Source organism: Diabrotica undecimpunctata, chromosome 2, assembly GCF_040954645.1.
Source record: "Diabrotica undecimpunctata isolate CICGRU chromosome 2, icDiaUnde3, whole genome shotgun sequence".
NCBI classification, from domain to species: Eukaryota; Metazoa; Arthropoda; class Insecta; order Coleoptera; family Chrysomelidae; genus Diabrotica; species Diabrotica undecimpunctata.
Window position 1 is genome coordinate 79,721,394 of NC_092804.1, and position 14,416 is coordinate 79,735,809.

The window sequence follows — 14,416 nt, forward strand, 5'->3', positions numbered from 1 at the left end:
ACAAAGCAGCTCTTTTACTTATACCATTTCTAAAGCCAAATTGTGTGTCACTAATTTCATATTCAAGTGTTTTAACAATTCTGCTGTGAATTATTTTCAAAAATGTTTTAGGTTTGTGACTCATTAAAGCTATTGTTCTGTGATCTGAGCAAGTTGTTGCACTTGGCTTTTTGGGAATTGCCACAAAGGTCGATTGTGGCAGTCTGATGTATTAGATTAAAGAGTTCAATCATTACATCAATAACATCTTCATCGATGAGTTTTAATAATTCGATTGGCACATCGTCTGGTCTAGTAGCTTTACCCTCTTTTGTGTTTTTGATGATATAGATGACGTCTTCTCTTAATATTGGTGGTCCGGTAATTATAGAATTTCTATATCTTCTGTTGACAATAATATATAATCTATTTGATTTCTGACTATTTTGTTGTTATTGTCAGCTGGTGACCTCCATGTATATAGTCTACGTTTAGGAAGTTTGAACAAGATATTTGTAATTATGAGTTCCTCATTGACACAGAAATCGACAAGCCTGTCGCCATGTTTATTCCTTTCCTCGAGTCCATATCGCCCCACGCAATTCTCCTTTTCTACTTGACCCACTTTAGCGTTCAAATCGCCCATTATAATAGGCCTTAAGACATTGTCGATTTGTTCATAGAAGGCCTCTATGGTGTCTTCATCCTTGTCTGCAGTTGGTGCATATACTTGGATTATATTATATTGGAGAGTAGGGAACAAAGTTACAAACAGCTTTCTGAGAATTCTTATCAACTATAATGCCAACTCCCTGTTTGTTCTTGGAGTCGTTGTTTCCAGAATAATACATTGTTCCATTTCTGGTGGTACATTTTCCTGATTCAGGCCATTGTATATCGCTAAGGCCCAGTATATTAATTTTCATTCTGCACATTTCCGACACAGCGTTACCAGTTTGCCTGATTGGTATAAACTTCTTACGTTTCATGTTCCGATTTTCAAGGCTATAGAATTATTCTTATTTGCTTGACAGGGATTTACCTTGATGACGACCTGAAAGGCCCTGTTGTCGAAATCTGATTCTCCTCCCCCGCCGGATCTTGGATTCCGAGTTCCATGATCATTAAGTAAATTATCCATTAATGGATCTATGATGATTTTTACTAAGGATATCCTTACGGATCTTTAATGAGGTAGTCATCCCCTGGCTTTCCACATCCCAATGCCGTTGACTAATTTAGTTCTTCCGCCTTCGGAGTTAATTTCTATGCTCCAGAGCAATGAAGTGCCCTACCACGTGTCGGTTCTTCCACCCGTAGCTGTTGACCAACAGGTGGGGGATTACTTATACCGGTAATCGTTTGGTTAATATAACAGCTCTAGTATCCAATAATATACCGATCCAGGATCATTTCCCTTACGCTCTATCTTGGTACTGATGCTGGTGTCTGACAGAGTAGGATATGTGAATGGAAACTTTGGTAATTAGGTGGGAGAATGGGTTTAGGACATAATTTCTCCCAGGTACCAGGAGATTGGGAGATAATTATGGCTGACGTGGGCAATGTTGCATCCCTGAAGTAGATCTATTTTCTACCGGGAACGTAAAAGAGTATCTACCCGCTACCCATGAATGAAAGGCCTGTAGAATTCTTTAAAGAAAAGCTAAGGTCTCTCTAAGTAAGCCGCATACAGTAGGTACATTTGATGAACATTTAATTGTACCTGCAACTGTTGAGATGGAGCAATGTTACGTTCCAAATTTAAAGTAGAAAGTCCCACCTCTATTTTATTAAAATTTAAATAATTCTAGACGTGTAAGAGCGGTTGCCTATAATTTATAAGCAAGGTGGCAAAAAAAAATTAGTAGTTTTCAACTAGGGGCAATGTCTGGCAAATTGTGCTAAAGTTAAGGGAAAACGTCCTCTTTTTGTGAAGAAACTAATTTAGATCGTTCTTTCTAGAGTCATCTTGGAAGAATTAGGATCATAAAATTTAAATGTTTAAATCTCGGTATTATTCGGTGACCTCCGTGTGTCAAGTTGTCAGGTGTTCGGGAAGACGACGGAAAGGAAGTGATTCTAGGTTTGACCGTGTTACTGAAAAGTTCGGGCTAGATTAAAAACGGCATTTTGGCTTTTTTTGCTGCTGTTCCATGTGGGATCTGGACTAGTACGAACCGTGTGGATATTCAAGGGGATTTTCTGCCTTCGTGGAAGGGTTTTTTTAGGAGTATCCACAATTTCGCTAAAAAAGCGGATCCACAGTACACGTGTCTACTGGAGTTGCATTTAGATCAAGAAATTAGCCTTAATCACGAGTCCAAATAGCCGACTACGTTTCGGTCCAATTTGGGATATTTCGAACCACTAATCTGGCTAAGAAGGGTGAGTGTTAGAACATTTCGAATCAATTAAAAAGTTGTAGCTATTTTTCCCCCATCTCTAAAAGCTATTCGTATTTTCATAAGTTGTCATATTACATTCCAGTTCAAAGACAAGCTTTTTTGTATTGCTCCATTATTGCCAGAAGGCAGATAAACAAAGTGTTAAAATCAATATATTTATTTCCAAATAATTATTGTAGACAGATATGGTAATTAGTGTTTTATTGCTTCAGCATCCTTCTTCTTCGTCTTTTTCTGTCTGGCTGTAATTTTCAACTTTTCAACATTGTCACACAAGTCTATGTACATCGGCAATCGTATTTTTGGAGTTCGTCCGAAGTCGCAGTGGATTTTGCGAATGGCATTTTTGCATTGAAGACACACTAAACTTTAACTAGGATCCCACGCGGTGAAGTATGTGAATGTGATTGAAAATTCGAGGTATGGATCGATAATTAAATTTCGACGGAAGATTTAAGCGCCGTCTAATTTGTTTACGGAATACAATAGTTTTTTTAAAGATTATTTGCGGTTTGTTTTTATTTTAATATTTACAAATAGTTTACAGTTTTTAAAAATTATTTGCGGTTTATTTTATTAATTAAATATTTACACATACCTATTATAATTTTGTAAACTGCGTCTAAGGGGGTTAAATATTTGAGATTTATTTTTTTTATATTATTTTCTGCGCACGCACTTGAGTTCTCGTGGTGTCCTATTTAGGTTAATTATTTGTTTTGGTTGGTATTGAACCACACACCCCTTAGCGTCCGGTACTTTTGATACGTCTTACCTTTTATTTTGTACAGTTTAATAGAAATAACTTATAAATTTTTGTTAGGCAAGTAGAAGAGGCATTTTTATATTCTTTTTATGAAGCCTATGGTAAAGTTAAATAATATTGTAATATGTATTTGTTTTCAACTCTCTTGGGAGTTTATTTATTAAAATTGACTAAATCCTAATCTCAGACAATTTCATTTATTTTTTTATTTATTATTGTATTGTTTTTATTCAGGTTGTATACTGTACTTAATATTTTAGTAGTAAACCTATTGGTAAGTTGGTGGTTTATTGAATAGTAACGTAGGGAAGGCTGTGGGCCAATTTACCTGGCGCCCCTGATATAACTTCGGATTTTTTTTTGTTTCGTGGACCGCATGACCATCTCCACTGTTTTGTCTAGCCGCCAGCCATTCCCAGACTGTCACCGTATAGTACTTTTCTTTCCGGGTGTACGTCTGATTTATATTTGGTACATTTTGTAACTTTTTTTATATAGATTCGGTTTTGTACGCCACAGCAAATAATAGTAGATGAGAAAGAGTCTGCAAAAATAAAAATCAACCCCTTTCTATTAATATTGTCTAAAGAAGAATAAGTGAAATGGCAGAAAACATAAAAAGCTCTACAGATGGATGAATGATACAGATATTTGCTTTAACTATGCCCAGTTTATAACATTTATAAGGTACAACGGAAAAATGGTATCACAAAAGATATTTTTTTTCCACTAGAAGCTAATACCACCGGAAAATGTTTGTTTGAAACTTTTATGCAAATAAATAAAATATTGACTTTGTGAAATGCATTGCTACATGTATCGATGGGGCCAAGACTATGACAGGACATCGATCTGGTCTTATTGTTAAATTGCAGAAAATAATTTTAAATGCTAGATTGCTACACGTTTTTAATATCGAGAAGCTCTTGTCTTAAAATCTCCAGCTCAAATGGATTGCTTTAAAGAGTATTATTAAAGTTGTAAACCCCATCAAAGAATAAGCGTTATAATAAATTTGCAGTTTCAGAAAAAATTTTGAAGACAATTTTCTTTTTATGTAAATCTTCTTTACCACATGAAAGTAAGATTTCTTTTAGGGGGTAACATCTAAAAGCGTCTTTAAGTCAGAAAACTTTGAAACTAGAAAACTAGTCTAAGATTTTGATGTATTTAAAAGATAATAATTCAGAATAATAATTTTGAAAATTATAAATATTCTAAACATCGATTTAATTAACAGATCTATAAAAAAATTGAATTACGGCAGATTTCAATTGAAATTACCATAATTCAATTGCAGAATTTTGATTCATTTTAGTGTTTTCAAGAATTCTGGAATATTTAGCTAAGTATAATAACAGGATAAATTTCAATTAAGTTATTACATATATTCAAGCTACTTTAGACAATATAAAGCAACAGCTCTCTGGATATTTCTCCAAATAAATTCAAACTAGCCACGACAAGGCAAGTACAGATGTGTACTGAATCCTTTTTTGGCCAATTCTTTTTGACAAGATGACATTCCAACAAAAATGAAAGAAAAGCTTATTGAAATATCAAGTGATGAAATGTTAAAACTACAGTTTGTCCCAAAACCTAGATGAGTTAAGTTTTTCATTAATTAACGAATTAACGACAGCTATTAAAACGAAAGTTAAAGCATGTTTAAAATTCCTTTAAATTATTCCCATTAGAAAATTAATTTCACGCCGCCTATGTCCACATATTTTGTTAAAAGCCGTAAAAATAACCCAACAGCAACGAGCGATTCGCTACGCTTTTTTTAACAATGAAATATTTCGCCAAATGTTCCCTGATCTTTTTATAGAAATATGCTTAATAGAAATCTTTTCTAGTAACAAAGGAGTCAGTGCCTATTGTGAAATCCCCGGTCTACCTTCTCAGAAAAACAGAAGAGTTTGTTTTCGGTGAACGTATAATTCCTGTCAGGAGATAAGGTTTAAGTTACAAAAATGACGTCACTAGCCTTGTCTTTTAAATATCAATTTTGCGTGGCACTCTTCAGCCAATACTCCCACTTCTTTTTTTATCTTTAGCTTGCCTAAGATCAAAATTCGAATTCATTTTCAAGTTGTTTCCTGTGGCAAGTGGTTGGTTCTCCATCACACGGCGGTAAGTGTATTTTCAATTCAATCTTATCTATATAAAATATCTTTACACAGTGAGTCCTATATTAACTATTTTCCCTTTTGTCAAACAGACGTATTCCAATTCGAAGGAACGAAGTCACCTCTGTTTGCCGATCATTCATCTCTACCATCGTTCATCTCTACCTTCATTCGTCTCTGCTGTTAGACGCCTTCATTTAACTTTACGTTCATTTGTCTCTTAAGGGATTACGGATCGAAGACCGTAATTTGCGGTACCTGCAATCCAATACCTGTTGCCAGGACCCAGTGTCAAGTGCCTGTATTGAGGACGTAACGCCATCACCTGTGTGTCCACCTGTTGTCTACGGTATTGTGAGTAACCATAAATTTTACTGACTAAAGCTCAACTTCAATACCTAAATAGTAACAAATTGATTTATAACATCCAGTTCAGTGACTTTGCTTTATGGTTAAGTATAACCGAATGAACTATCACGGGTATAAACTTACGATATCATACGTATAAATTACGATCCATTTGTTTGACATTAAAGTGGGTTATATTTATGATAAATTTTAGGAATAGATTTGAGGTGATCACATTCAAAACAAAATTTAGTAAATATTTACGTATTCTCAAGGCATAATAATATTTTATTTTGACGAATATTGACAATCATAATATCCCTTGTTTTTTATCTTGAGAATACTACATTGTTCAGTATTATTTTTCAAAACGATATTTTGTTGTTGTATTTGATAATAGATCGTGTAATCACTTATCTCGTGACATTTAACTGTGTCGTAATTGTTATAGTGCATTTTTTTTCTAATATACCTCAATATAACTTTGTTAACGATATATTTGCTTTTTATTTTTTTGCTATGATATGAATTTATATTTTTGTGCAAGGTGTATTTCTTTCATGCATTTTTATTGACATATTATTATTTGTTTTATCATATAACTAATGTATATGTGTCGAAATATTAAGTGTGTACCGCACGATCAAAATACCTTTTCTCTCACGGTTTATTTTATTCTCGCGTATCTTAACTGTATCTTACCTTTATCGTTATCGTATTCTCTATGTCTTAAGGTTTCCCTGTTCCTCTAAAAATAGGGTGGTGCCCAAATAATTCCCTTTTCTTATCTTCCAACTTCTCTTCTCTTATCTTCTAACTTATCGTCTCTGTATCTTCAATACTTCTCTAACTGATTCTTTATATTTGAGCTGTAATAAGAGCCCCGACCAAGATACCTCTGCCAGACTGAAGCCCGAGCCTAGTACCGTTCTTTGTGTAACCACTAATCTAACATTAAAGAGGATCCAAAGTGGGAAATCGCTTAGAACTCGAAAATGACGTCATTGTTTGCGTATCGAATACAAAGCCCAGGTTTAAAAAGCTAGTTTCCAAAAAACAGGCACTTTACTTTGTAGTGTATTAAAAGAAACTGAAAAGTTTTTTTTTTGGAAATCATTTCGCGACCTGCTTAGCTCTTTAACAAGACCCCACAGGGGGTCGCGACCCACACTTTGGGAACCATTGCACTAGAACATGACTTTATTCACTACAAGATATCCAGATCGACTACTACTTATCCTTAACATCGTTAAGAGAATACTTAAAAATTTAACACATTATTGTTGCTTTCAACAAAAAAATAAAAAAGGAAACCAGATATTTTTTTTTAATTCCACGTATAACAACTTATTTCAACCGTTTAAAATTTAACCTTGAACTTCCAATAATTTAGAGAGCCCTTTTACCACCCCTTCGTTTGTCAACTTTAAGTTCACTTTATCCTTTTTTGTAAGGTGATCGAAATATATTTTATTTTTTATGTAGCTTCATATAAAAAATCTAGAGGTGTTATGTGATCAACAAGGCCACAGGAAAGGATAATTGTTGGCTATCCACCTATCCTCAAATGTCTCATCTAAAAATTTCTTTACTATTTTGGAACAATGAGGAGAAGCTTCATCGCGAAAAAAAACACTTTTCTAAATTTTACGGTGATAAACGATCTTAATGATTGGTTTTTAATTGTTTTAATACATTAAGATATCTTTCACCTAAAAAGTAGTTATTAGAAAATTAAAATTATTTAACTGCAATTTTTAACTTTTAAGTTACCATCATCAAAATAAGGTGCTACAATCTGGTTGTCTCTGACCGCACAAAGGACATTAAACTCTAATTGCTCCTGAAAACCACGTACTTGTGTTAAATTTTGATTTACTTCGCTCCAGTAACGCGAATTGGGCATATTAAACATTCCATTTTTTGTAAATTTGATTTTATATCATATATTTTATATTTTTAATAATATTTGACAAAATATAATATTCTTCAAAAATTCATTATCTTCTTGACATTTTCATTACAAATTGTATTCTTTTATTAAAGTCATTTTTTTTTAAACTTTGAACAGGGATGAAATTTGTTTTTTTTTAATTCGCTTTGCTATTGGTGTGCCTACATCTCTGACTACAACGTAATGACGCTTCGGAATAAGTAGCATAGTCACCAACAACATTAATTTTATGATTATTATTCTCAACAATACGCGTCACTATGTTAACTTTTTTTTGGAAACAAACCAAAATGTGTTAAAATCACCTCACGGTGTTGCGGGTAGGTTGTAGTCGATCTGAATATCTTGTAGGAAATAAAGCACAGGTTCTAATAAACTGTTAGAGTCCCCATGTAATAAAAGAAAATTTACGTAATCCTAATTGTTTCTATACAAGCGATTTCTATTACTTTATAAAAATGCCAGTAACCACAAATAAAGACAATGATAATATCTTTATTCACGGTCTGCTAAAATAAAACAATAAATAAAGAAAATAAGAAACTGCTATTAGGTCTCGGTCTTATTGCATGATTTAAATACGTGTATTAAATTATACATTAGACCATTGTCTAGTCAAGTGTGGCTAATACAATTCAAACAACTGCAGGTTTGTTTCAAATTGCATGCAATAATAATTGTAGACATTACGAAACACACAAAAATACGTCACAACGGACCTGAGGCTCTGAGAAGAGGCAACGGTAAACAAAATAATTCGTTAAAATGTTGATAAAAACAAGTCAAAACTGTCCGATAGATATTTTACTTACGTTAATGTGTCTATTAAGCGATAATGTACAACCTAGTAAACCAAAGAAAGTGCATCAAAGAGGTTTCACTTTGCTCGTGGCAAGGGAGTGCAGTCCATTAGATAAAACCTCAAATTAACCTAAGGCGAAACGCTGGCAGGCCGACAATCCCTCGGATCGGTTGCCTAGTTTCAGACTGCAATTTTAACTTAATTAAATTGTATTTTAATAGTTTTGTTGCAAAAAAAATATTTTTAGTTAAAAAAATTAATTGTTTAGACAATTTAATGTTTAAACATAAGCGGTTAGAGATATTTAAAGGTAAACATAAAACTGCGCAATTATCTATCTTCCATTACGTTATAAAAGTGTACACAGCTAATAGAAGTGTTACAGATATCCCGTTTACGCAAAAATTGTAATTTAAAACGCATTTTTTTATATATTCCTAGGAATTTTATATAAACAAATATATAAAACGTATGTCCAATGTACAACTTGACAGAAATATCTGAAACCGTCAAGGTAAGGCCTATGCAGAACTTTGGTTCTTATTCTAAATGTGCCTATCTTCTAGAGATGTTTGCGACCACATTGACCCATCTTATTCTATTCACAGCAGCTCGAAATAGATCAGTTGACGTTAGACAAGTCCACTTGCTAAGATTGGCCTGCCAGGATATACGTCTATATCCAGGGCCTCTCTTACCCTTAATCTTGCCTTGTAGAATCAACTGTACAAGTCGGTATTTATCATTACGCATGATGTCGCCGAAGTAAGCCAATTTTCTGTTTTTTATGGTGTTAATAATTTCTTTGTCTTTTATTAGCCTCTGGAGAATAGTTATGTTACTTGTGTGGTGTATATATGAGACCCTCAACATACGTCGGTAGCACCACATTTCAAATGCCTCTAATCGTTTTATGACATCTTCTGTAAGGCTACAGCTTTCTACTTTATAGAGAAGGACACTAAAGACGTAACATCTAAGAATTCTTATGCGTAGATTGATACTTAAAGATAAGTTACAGAGAATCTTCCTAAGCCTGTTAAAAGAGCTTCTGGATTTTTTAATACGAGTTTTTATTTCGTAGCTGTAATCCCACGTATCCTTAATATTGCAGCCAAATAGCATATTGTTTCCACTCTTTCTAACGGTGTATCGTCTATTGTAATTTGGGCGTTTATGTTGGTGTTCTTACTAATGATCATTATTTGTGTCTTCTTGCAATTTAGTTTTAAGCCGTATTTGTTACATGCTTCTACAAGGTTATCAATCATCCTTTGGAGCACCTGCGCACTATCTGTCTAACTCCATTTTCGACTGTGAAGATCTCAGACAGTTCATTTTCTAATCGTACTGCTGCTTTTTGTTGTAGATCTAAGTTTGAGATCAGTCTTATATCCTTACCATCGAGTCCTGATGTTTTTAGGTTATCGATTAGTTTCCCATGTGGGACTTTATCAAATGCCTTCTCGAAATCAATGAAACATGCATACATATCGCAGTTGACACCCCTGGCTATCTGTAATTTTGGTTACGCGACGTTATCAGGTCAATCGGGTTTCAAAGGTTGTTCGGAATTTTTGCCTGTTACCTGTATCACAGTAAAATTGATAACAATTCTATAACGCTTTTACATTTTTATTATGATTCGAAATATTAGACGTAATAAGTAACGGTGTATATCGCTGAAATTTCGGTTGTTAATTATTTCAGTTAAATACAAATAAGGAATTAATTGTTCATTATTAGCTTCAACCAACTTGATTAGTTATCTGTTTTCAATGATATTTGTAAATAGATTTTTATGTCGTTCTTACTTTATTTTAAATAATATCATCGTCACTGGAATCGCTATCAGAATCTTCGCAGTCTGAGTCATTGTTTTAATTAATAATAATGTTATCTATAGCAGCATCTATTAGCGGTTCTTTAGACGATCAATTAAGATGACTTTGTCAGTTACTTTCTTCCATTGTTGTTCCAAAAATTCATCTGCTCTCTTTTGTATAGACGTAAATGTAAAATCTACATTTTTAAATCTTACGTACGTCTTTAGAGCTGCCCAAACCATTTCAATCGGGTTTTTCTTTTTCGTGGAAGTCTTCCTACTTCGTGTCCATGCTCTCGAATAGTGCTGTCAATTACATTTTTACAAAACAAGATTTGTGTAACTTTATAATATTATATAAATCGGGCTTCAGCGTGAAGTGTGTATATGGTATATTTCTTTTACTGAGCCATTCTTGCATAACACTCTTTATTGTTGCGGAAGTTGGGCATTTATCCTCTTGCGTGTTATATGTTGCGTTATCCAACACTATTGCATTGTTTGGAGACAAGTTACAAAACAATTTTTCATCCATCCATTTGTTTCAAATTTGTTGTCATGTTTAAATTTAAATTCATGTCGTCATGATAGTCCCCAGATTTTGATTTCCACCTTAAATAAGATCCATGAACAAAACCCTGTTCGTTTCCTTCCCCAAAAAAGAACAAACGTTTGCCTTTTGACATTGCTTTTCTTAGTCCATTATTACTAGTACGACTCCAATTAATAAAAGTTTACAAATACTTTAAATAAAATATTTATTTAGGTAATAGCATTACATTAAGTACTTGATTTTAAGCCAGTTTCCTGTTTAATCTTATTTCACTTGTCCCCTTTAAGAAACGGCCAATGCTCTGGTGTATTATAGGTGATTTAATCACCAACCTTTTCTCATTTAATATATTAATATGTTGATTCCACGCTTTCTTTATTTTTAATATCCATATATCATATCTTCAAAGTTGCAAGAATGCCTACTACCACCTATACTTTCGCTTGTCGTTCTATCTAGATCTATCCAGCTGGTCTTCGAAGTATCTTCATTTTTGTTGTTTCTATTCGTCTTTTGGTTTTTAATGTTTTCGGTCCAGTTTCTGCATAATATTTCAATATCGATCTTTTAGATGTTTTGCAAAGTCTTGATTTGGTCAAAATGCAATTTTTTTATTTCTCTATATTGTGTCACTTGACATCTGTTTTTTTTTATCTTACTGTTTCTTTTCATCTTTTTGTCTCAACGTGGCCACAATATAAAGTTATATAGCCAAATCTTTAAATTTCATGTCTGGCTTGATAAATTACTCCATATACAGTTTGGTATAGTATAAATCCCGATGCCCGTCATTTGCGTCATAGAATGTGACGTCACATGATACCAACACAAAATATTTAAGTAGGTCTGTTTCTTCTTAGAATCTTTTAGCCAAGTACACTGGAATCATAGTCACTAGACATATTTTATTATATACCATATACGATATAACGAAAGTTACATTTTGGCATTCATTGGTAACACTTATTTGACAGTTGCGGTGATGACACTTCAGATTGGTTTTTATCTTAGTCAAGGAAACAGGGGACGCGTAATCCTATGGAATTAACTGAGCCTAAATTGGCACCAACCGGCATCAAAAAAGTTGCCAGGTCATATTTTATTTCTTCAGTAGATTGAGGGGTTTCATTGAGGGTGCAGAGGCTATATTTTACCATAAATCGGCTTCAATGGACTACTATGGAAAAATAAATAACTAAACAAATAAAAAAATAACAAATTTCGTATCGTAGTTTGGAAATCAACTAATAAAAAAGTTTTTCTGAACCATCCTTAATTTTAATGGATATCGCTCCATACCATAACATGTTGTTAGAGAAAGCACCAAACATGTCTTGAATCAAGACTGAAATAAAAGACTGGTTAACTAACAATAAACTGTTTTTAATAAGACAATGAAAATTGAAATGGACAATTGAAAAACGAGTTTTTGTAGACTGTTGCGCAGTAAGTACGCGTAATGAGAGTTTAGTTCAGGTTATCAATATCAATTTTTAGAAACAAGCCACCTCCAAAATATATTGCAGATTATTTAGTAGAATAATATGACCACAAAGTAAAGTAGTACATCTGTCACTATACAACTGTATTTTCAATGCTATAGAATTAATAGGGCGAATTGCCAAAATCTATTATAACCGACATATTGGTGGAGATGGCTATAAAGAATGTGATGCCTTAGCATGTGGAAAGACGCTCTACAAACTATTACACCCCAGATATCGCAAAATTTTATTAGTTATACAGAAAATGTAATTAAAAAGTGGTATGACCGAGAGCATAGATAGACAGGAAATTGTACCCATTATAATTAATATAAACGGTGACACTGATCCAAGTAGTAGCTGTGACATAGACAGTGATTAAGAAGTACTATCCGTTGCAAGATAATTCGGATGAAATTCCCCAGATTAAGATACTGGTCTGATATCAAGCACAAAATGACTGTATTTCCTTAATGCTATAACGAATAGTCACCAGTAGTCTTTCGTTACATTAGGTTCAATTTTAAATTCTATCCAAAGTTTGAAGGTACTTTACTAAATGATACAAAGTATGTAGGTGTAGCCAGGTACGTACTTCAATTTTAAGTTGTTAACGATTGGTAAATAAAATTTTAAGCATAATTTTGTGTACCTATTTAAATTTAATCAGTTAATTGAATTTGTATTTTGGAATTCAGAATTACAAATTTCTAGGTACGTAAAGCTAGTGTTTATAAGAGATTAGAAAATTTCTTGGAATTTTATTCAGGTTAAAGGATAATGTTTACTTAATATCAAATTATCACTGAATAGGCTACTGTGAGAAGAAAGTTTATTTGAAAAGAACTTCATTTTTCGTTTGTCGTTCATTTAGAACAGAAGTTCAGAACAGAACAGAATTTAATAACAGAAGTGTAATAACTATAAATATAAGTGATATAGAAATGATTAGTGACAATATCCTGTACATTACTGCCACTATTTCAGGAAGTGAAGACGAGTCTGAACCTGAAAAACGTTCTGGTTATATTCAGCTTACACACAGCTGGCCATATTCAGCTTACAACGGTACGTACTCGTTAAAATACTCTTTAGTTAACCTTCCAAATACCGGGTGAATTTTAAAACGACCAGTACCAGGTGGGGCGACTTCTCGCCCCAGTAGTTGGGTTCACTTTTAAGCGCAAGGATTTTATGTATCTCATTAATCATACCATTTTTTTTAACTTTTTATTGTCTGTATACTTTGTTTAGTACCAATTCAACAAATTAAAAATCAAAGACAGAAGACAGTCACATTCAGAAACTCAACAAATAAACAGGTAATTTTAGCAGTTACCTATCAGATATCAGACGTGCTTAGAGCTAATTGCGCTTTGCAAATTCTTAGAGACACAATCCCAACTAAAAAGTGATGCTTCGAAGAATCTTGACAAAAATATGCTAATAGGGGAATTATAAAAGTTCCCACTGTGTAAGAGCAAGAATGGCATTTCAAAGATAAATGAAACACATTACAATCAACTGCTAATATGTAAAGAATGCGACTGCACATCATGGCAAGTAATTAGTACAGTCATTAGTAACCATTTTCCAAAACTTTCGTCTGAACTGATAAAATCAGATTTGTAGAACGTGAAAACACTCGATACCACGTGGGGCGAATTCTCGCCCCACATACATTTCCGCGAAATCCGACGAGAATATTTAATTTTCTGTTCGCGGTATTTTGGATTTTACTACTTCTTTGTGCTCTTAATATATCAACTACCAATGTCATAAACCGTCAAAGCAATTGATTAAACTTAATTACAGATATTAATAAAAACGTTAGACCTGGGGCGAGAATTGACCCCACCTGGTATTAGGAAGGTTAATCATATTTACCGATTAATTAATTCATAAAAAACACATAAATCTGAGCAGAATTCCTTATAAAGTAAAATTACATGTTTTTTCTTAGGTCTTTATCCAACGATGGTTAAATCAGAAGCGATCAAAAAGACGGTTTATTTGACACAAGTGCCACAATCTACTGTGTACGAACTTATAAAAGACGGTCCAGTGTTGCGAAAAAAAAAAGGATTCTGGTGCCTACCGAGTATTACCGAATTTTCATTTATCAGCTATATGGGAAACAATATATCATATGTATATAGTGAATA

The 14,416-nt window shown here is 33.3% G+C and overlaps 1 long non-coding RNA gene across 1 annotated transcript in view; it reads left to right on the top strand.

The window, feature by feature from the left end:
* The first annotated feature begins 5,239 nt into the window (after positions 1-5,239).
* The window catches only part of LOC140433354 (uncharacterized), an 87,418-nt gene continuing 78,241 nt past the window's right edge, over positions 5,240-14,416 (top strand). The window contains exons 1-2 of the long non-coding RNA XR_011949930.1: positions 5,240-5,289; positions 5,378-5,639. This is a non-coding gene — a long non-coding RNA (uncharacterized lncRNA). The remainder of the gene's footprint in view (positions 5,290-5,377; positions 5,640-14,416) is intronic.